The 7564-nt window shown below is 36.5% G+C and overlaps 1 non-coding gene across 1 annotated transcript; it reads left to right on the top strand.

Moving 5' to 3' along the window:
- Positions 1-6914: 6914 nt before the first annotated feature.
- LOC121220467 (small nucleolar RNA R71) lies at positions 6915-7020 on the top strand. Its single transcript, XR_005917668.1, has one exon. It is a non-coding gene; the product is annotated as a small nucleolar RNA R71 (small nucleolar RNA).
- The last annotated feature ends 544 nt before the right edge of the window (positions 7021-7564 follow it).

The raw sequence follows: 7564 nt of genomic DNA, 5'->3' as shown, positions 1-7564 counted from the left end.
ATAATTTATTTAGCCCAAATTAAATTTGGAATAAATTAAAATTAATTATATTATGAATTAACACACATTTTTGGACCATCTTAGGCCGGAAATAAATTTTCCTCGATGCTTCAAATTGCTTCTCGATTTTATTCTTCGAGCATTGTTTGTCGAGGTAATTTGCGCCCTTTGTGCGAATCTGTCGAAAATAGTCAAAATTAATCAAAATTAACTATAAAATTAATTAAAATTCATCATGTTCATATTTTTAACATAATCTAATTATTTTTTAATATTTAATTATTTTTTGACAAGAATTTAACCGAAATAGGATGATTTTAAGTAAAAAAAAGGGCATGTAAAAACACATAAATTTTCGTGTTTCCACACCCCCAAACTTAATTCATTGCTTGTCCCGAGTAATGCAAAAATTTGAAAAGAATTTTCTCGGAAGCACTTTTTGAAAAACTCCTTCAGAACAACATTCTTCCCAAAATCATGAAATCAATATACTTATGCCCAAAAATAAGAAATTTAATAATTATGCTACTCAAGTATATATATATTGTTCAAATTAATCTCAACAATTACTACAATAGCAAAATTAGACTAAATGTTTCTTAAAGACATGTTAATCCCTACCAATTTGATTTTAATCTCTTATTCAAAATTAAACTGCAATCATTAAGCTTAACTAATATCTTCATATGTTGAACAGAACAATTTCTCTCCACTAATGTAGGTAACATTGGAACTTTGAATCAATAGATCTTTAACAAGGTTGTAACGTGGCTTGGCTTATGTGTAGGTAAAAGATAGATAATTTTAGGTTTAAAAAAACCCTAGATTCAGCTTGTATCGGACCTTTCGAAATAATTACCTTCAACACATTAACTTTTCTTTCCTTTTCACATGTTCTTTAGTGCAATTTACTTCAAGTACATATGCTCTTTTTTTCCGAGTATTTTACTGCAGGTACTACAATTTTTAGAGCATTTCATACTTCTTTGCAACTCTCCCAAACTTATTTTCAAAGAATACTTTGAATAGTACTGAGTCTAGTGTTTGAGACATTTTAAAGATAATTAAGAAAAGTGATGGCTAACTTTGTAAGGGTTCAAATAAAATTAGGCCATAAAGTTTCAAAGTTGGGTTTCAAAGGATAAAAATTTCATCATGGTTGGCTTGAAAGGCTCAAACGGTCCAAACAATAGTTGCCTAAATCATTTTCAACGTTCCATGCTTCCTAGGATTTCGCCTCAAGAAACTACTAAGTCAATTCTAAAGACTTAAACTTTCATGCATGCCTAACTTTCCCAAAGAACTAAAATTTTATGGTATGATTTGCATGCTTTATTAGAAATACATTTCATGTCATTATTAAGCTAACATAACAATTTATTGAAATAATCAAACTTTATTCATACTTAAATTTAGCATACTTAAAAAAATTCAAATTTATTGAACAAAAATATATCATATTCATAATTAAAAGAAAAAATTTATTCTGAGTGGAAATAATTTCAATTTTCGGTCCCCCCAACTTAAAATGAACAATGTTCTCATTATTTAAAGTGAATAGATACTATACATCAAGTAGGATTCCAGAAAAGAGAAGGTAAGTCAATTTGACTGCTTAAGTACTGAGCTATTCCTAGATCCAATCCTAGACATGCATATACCTATTGCCACACTTTAGACTTTACTACTTGTCCATATTTACTTTTGATTCTCATCTCTTATTTTATTGTGCAAAAATAAAAAAAAATTCCTAATTAATCCTAATTATAAGCTAAGTTGATAAAAATTAATATATAAATTATAAATAATATAATTATATATTAAAGTTTATCAAATTATTAATAATATTAAAGATATTTATTCTAGATGCTTTTCAAAATATTCACAAAGAAAGGCACCTAGTTTTTTTATTATTTACGAAAAGAGTGACTAAATTTTAAAAATAATTCAATTAAGTCCCTAGACTTAATGAAAATTTAAAATTGAGTTGCAAATTAAAACTTGGATCAAAATTGACCCTTTTATTTGAAACTAAAAATTTATTTTTCCATTTAGGGGATAATTTCATGGAAGATTGGAGGGGTCACAAACGGTTCCGCTTAAGTTTCAAACTCTTAGACAGAATTTATTTAAACATACTTTACCCGAAAATATACCCTAAATCATATATTCAAAAAAATGAAAAATTAAGTATCCAATAAAATGAACGAGGTTTTATCTCGTTCAATTTTATCTCCCAAATAATGTTTCAGGCGCTGAGCATTAACTCGAAAATTACCTCCCTTACCTTGGAGTTCAATAACTCCGTATAGATAGACTTGGTGAATCGTAAATGGATCGGACCAACATGATTTTAGCTTACCTGGAAAGAACTTCAATCTGGAATTAAACAACAAGACTTGTTGACCTGCTTCAAATTCTCGAACTCGAATGTGGTTGTCATGCCATTTATTGAGTCTTTCTTTAAGTAATTTGGCATTTTCATATGAGAACATTTGGAACTCTTCTAACTCATTGAGTTGGAACATCCGTTTCTCTTTCGCGAGCTTAGGATCCAAATTAAGCTATTGAAGAGCCTAGTAAGCTTTGTGCTCTAACTCCAATGGTAGATGGCAGGTTTTCCCAAAGACCAACCTATAGGGTGACATCCCTAACGGTGTCTTGTATGATGTTCTGTAAGCCCATAAAGCATCACCTAATCTTGTGGACCAATCTCTTTGGTTCGGGCAGACTACCTTCCCAAGTATGTTTTTGATCTCCTTATTTGCCAGTTCAGCTTGCTCATTTGTCTGCGAATGGTAAGCTGTTGCAACCTTGTGTTTCACACTGTGCTTGTCTAATAACCATTTTAACCACTTGTTCATAAAGTGGGATCCTTTATCACTAATGATAGCTCTTGGGGTTCCAAACCTTGTGAACACATGCTTCTGCAAAAACTTCATCACAACCTTAGCATCGTTTGTCGGATATGCCTCAACCTCGACCCACTTAGACACATAGTCTACTACTACTAGTATGTGCTTGTGACCGCAACACGGAGGAAAAGGACCAAGAAAGTCAATAGCCCATACATCGAACAACTCTACCTCAATGATGTTTGTTCGAGGCATCTCATTTCTGTTGGTGACATTTCCAACCCTTTGACATCGATCACAGCTCTTCACGTAAGCATATGCATCCTTGAATAGTGTTGGCCAAAAGAATCTGGCTTGCAATACTTTGGCCACTGTACGTGTAGCTTCGAAGTTTCCCCCACTTGGAGCTGAGTGACAGTGGTATAAAATCTTTGGTATTTCATCTTCTGCCATGCATCTCCTGATCTTCTGATTTGCACACTTTTTAAACACATATGGCTCTTCCCAAAAATAGTACTTTTCATCGTGAAGAAACTTTTTCCTTTGTTCATACGTCTTATCAATTGGCATCAAACCACAAGCTAAATAGTTAGCAATATCAGCAAACCAAGGGGTATTATGGACATGATTTACCTTCAGGATATGTTCGTCTGGAAACGTCTCCTGAATTGGTATAAGAGGAGAATTCCCTTCTTGTGGCTCTAATCTGGACAAGTGATCTGCTACTTGATTTTCAACTCCCTTTCGATCTTAAATTTCTAGATCGAACTCTTAAAGTAGAAGTACCCATCGGATCAGCCTCGGCTTAACGTCTTTATTTGCAAGTAAATACTTAATTGCTGAGTGGCCCGTATAGACAGTCACTTTGGTCCTACCAGATAATATCGAAACTTGTCGAAAGCAAACACAATAGCAAGTAACTCTTTTTCTGTTACCGTATAATTCAGTTGAGCTCCTGTTAGGGTTCGTCTTGCGTAGTAGATGGGATGAATGACAAATCCCAGTCTGGTGTGACGATTATAGGTGCCATGACTAATCGACTCTTTAAATCATTAAAGGCTTTTAAGCATTCCTAATCAAACTTGACTATAGAGTCCTTCTCCAGTAATTTACATAAGGGTTTAGCAAATTTGGAGAAGTCCTTGATAAATCTTATATAAAAACTAGTGTGGCCCAAAAAGCTCCTAACACCCTTTATAGATGTTGGAGGTGGGAGTTTTTCAATAACATCTACCTTTGCTTTGTCTACCTCGATCCCATGTCTCGTTATCTGATGCCCTAGAACATCTCATTCTCGTACCATAAAATGACACTTTTCCCAGTTGAGTACGAGATTTGTTTCTTCGCATCGCCTTAGTACCTTAGTTAGATTGGCTAAGCAATCATCGTAAGTATCTTCGAATACTGAAAATCGTTCATAAAAACTTCCAAATATTTCTCAACCATGATAGTAAAAATAGACATCATACATCTTTGAAATGTAGCAGGTGCATTACATAAACCAAATGGCATGCGTCTAAATGCAAACGTACCGTACGGGCAGGTGAATGTCGTTTTGTGTTGATCTTCCGGTGCTACTGTAATCTGATTATACCCTGAGTATCCATAAAAAATAGTAGTAATCTCATCCTGCAAGTTTATCCAGCATCTGGTCCAAGAACGACAAAGGGAAGTGATCTTTCCTAGTCCCCTTGTTCAGCTTCCGATAATCGATGCAGATTCTCCATCCCGTAACCATTCTAGTCAGTATCAACTCGTTGTTCTCATTTTCTACGACCGTGATACCTCCTTTTTTTGGCACGTACTGGACCGGGCTTACCCATGAACTGTCTGAGATGAGATAGATGATACCCGCATCTAACCACTTGATGATCTCTTTTTTTACTTTGACCTTCATGATGGGGCTCAGTCTCCATTGTTCATCGATCGTCCCTTTTTTTCCATCTTCCAGGATAATCTTGTGCATGCATACAGATGGACTAATGCTGTGAATATTGGCTATGGTCCATCCGATGGCCTTATTGAATTGTTTCAGAACTAAGATAAGTTTCTCTTCTTGCTTAGTGGTCAATTCTACTGAAACAATCACAGGCAAAGTAGAAACGTTACCTAAATATACGTATTTTAAATGAGAAGGTAATACCTTGAGTTCTAATTTAGGTGGCTCATCGATCGACGCTTTTGGTTGATAATAGTCCCTCTTTTCTAACTTCAAAGATTCAAAATGAGATTGAGGATTAAATCCCCCTTTGATTAGCTTCTAGCAAAGCTAAGTATTCATCCTCCTCTTCATCATTTGAAGGATCCGAAGTCAAAATTCTTTCCAGTGGGTCCTTAACACAGTTGAGTTCCTTCTCCACTATTAAATCCTCTAAATCGGACACTGCAGAGTAATCATCCATTGTGTCAGGAAATCGCCTAGACTTAAAGACGTTAAATGTTACCTGATCATCCTGAACACACATAGTGAGCTCGCCCGTCTGCACATCAATAAGGGTCATTCTAGTTTCTAGGAACGGCCTTCCTAGGATGATTGGTACTTCTTTGTCTACCTCAAAATATAGAATTACTAAGTCAGCAGGAAAGATAAACTTATCTACATGTACCAATACGTCCTCAATTTTTCCTTTTGGATGTGCTAAGGATCGATCTGCTAGTTGAAGCGTAACTGTAGTTGGTTTAACTTCTCCTATCCCAAACTTTCTAAATATTGACATAGACATCAAGTTGATACTTGCACTTAAGTCACATAATGCCCTGCCACAATATGTTGCTCCAATGTTGCATAGTATGGTAAAACATTCATGATCTTTCAATTTTAGGGGTAGTTTGTCTTGAAGATATGCACTGCATTCCTTCGTTAGAGCTACTGTCTCAAATTCTCCAATTCTTCATTTCTTAGACAAGATATCTTTCATGAACTTGATGTAGTTTGGCATTCGCTCAAGTGATTCAACCAACGGGATGTTCATGTGAAGTTGCTTGAGTACGTCAAGGAACTTCTTGAATTGAATCTCCTACTTCTGTTTCTGAAGTCTTTGAGGGTATGGTGGTGGTGGTTTCATTACTGGGACTGATTCTAGTTGATTCATCTTTGGCGGCAATTTTGCATCTAACGACATTGTCAATTGATCAGAATTAACTGGTCCTGAGGTTACTTTGTCAGGTTTTACAGATTTTAGTTCTGGTGAAACTGGAATTTCAACACTTGGTTGAACTTCTTCTGAATCTTGAGCATCAAATGGCTCCTTTTCAACTTCGATAGTGTTGGGCTCTACTGTCTTTCCGCTCCTTAATTTCAATGCTTTACAAAGTTCCTTCCCCAGATTTCTCGGATTCTCCGAGTCACTAAGTAGAGCACCTTGTGGTCGGTTCCTGAGTTCAGTAGCAAGCTGGCCTACTTGATTCTCCAAATTCCTTAGAGTGGCGTCATATTTTGCCATGTATGCCTTCAATAGGTTCTCTAAGCTATTGGATGGTTTTGCTTAGGTTGGTTTCTAAACTTGTTGAGGGAAACTAGGCGGCTGAGTTGGTCTAGGTTGGGGGTAAGTGTTACTGGTTCCAGCCCCTTGGTTACTCCAGGAAAAATTCGAGTGATTTCACCACGATGAGTTATAAAAGTTGGATTGCAGTCCTTGCCTCCCTTGGTTTTGGTTCTGGTTACCCATGTAATATATGGATTCGGGGTTCGATGGACATTCTTCAAACAAAGGTCCTTCCCCACAATACACACAGACTATATTCTCAAATTGGTTAGGTGGTTGGGTTGCAAAACTGTTAGACCCACTAATGGTAAGATTCTTAAGTATTGAGGGTTTTGAAGATACTTGAGATGCGAGTGAAGTGAGAGCATCCACTTCATGTATTCCAGCGACTCGTCTTTCTGACACTGCTCGATTGGTTGGCCATTGATAATTGTTGCTGGCAATCCTCTCAATAATTTCTTAAGCCTCATTATAAGACTTAGAAAGGAGAGCACCATTAGCAGAGGCGTCCACTACCATCCTCGTGTGAGCGTTGAGACCATTATAGAATGTCTCAAGTTGAATGCAATGTGAGATTCCATGATGAGGGCACTTTCATAATAACTCTTTGTTCCTTTCCCATGCCTCATACAGGGACTCATCATCCATTTGTTCGAAGCAGTGATCTCATTCCTCAACTTTACATTCTTGCTCGGTGGGAAATACTTCATGAGGAATCTCTCGGCTAACTCTTGCCATGTAGAAATGGAGTTCGGTAGCAATGAGTTCAATCAGGCACTGGCTCTGTCCCTTAGCGAATATGGCAATAGCTTCAGTCGTAATGCGTCTTCGGGTACTCCAGCTAACTTGAAAGAATCGCTCACTTCCATAAATAGTCTTAAGTAAAGATGAGGATCTTCAGTAGGCATTCCACTGAATTGGCCCATAGTCTAAAGCATCTAGAACATGATTGGCTTCAGCTCGAATGTTGTGCCTTGATTTCAGGTCTCCTAATACTCGGATTAAGATCATTAAATACTAGCATGGCATACTGTCGTAAAGCTCTATCCCTATCATCTCCAATACGGATAGGATTCTGAACAAGGTTTGCTCCGTTCCCTTGATTCATATTCTCAAAGTTTATCTCTTCGGTCATTCTCTGGTTCGCTTGTCTTCTTCGCTGTCGAAAGGTTCGTTCTATTTCAGGGTCCATAGAGAGTAAGTTGATAATCTAGTCAATACTCT

The sequence above is a fragment of the Gossypium hirsutum genome, chromosome D08 (genome assembly GCF_007990345.1).
Source record: "Gossypium hirsutum isolate 1008001.06 chromosome D08, Gossypium_hirsutum_v2.1, whole genome shotgun sequence".
NCBI classification, from domain to species: Eukaryota; Viridiplantae; Streptophyta; class Magnoliopsida; order Malvales; family Malvaceae; genus Gossypium; species Gossypium hirsutum.
The sequence above is the reverse complement of the archived record's forward strand: the minus strand, read 5'-3'. Positions and strand labels throughout refer to the sequence as shown.